The following is a 200-nucleotide window of genomic DNA, read 5'->3' on the forward strand; positions in this document are numbered from 1 at the left end:
GTTGTTTATCGACTTTGAGACCTTTTAATAAAAAAAAAATAGTTTAATAAATTAAAAAATAGTTTAATAAATTAAAAAATTGTTTAATAAATTAAATCAATCCTTATTGATTTCCCACTTCTTCTTCCACTCGTGGATCTACTTCTCGTAGTTGTCCATAACTTTATGGACGAAGTGGTGATAGATAAAGAGCGTCTCAT

This window comes from Brassica oleracea, chromosome C5 (assembly GCF_000695525.1).
Source record: "Brassica oleracea var. oleracea cultivar TO1000 chromosome C5, BOL, whole genome shotgun sequence".
Lineage (NCBI taxonomy): Eukaryota > Viridiplantae > Streptophyta > Magnoliopsida > Brassicales > Brassicaceae > Brassica > Brassica oleracea.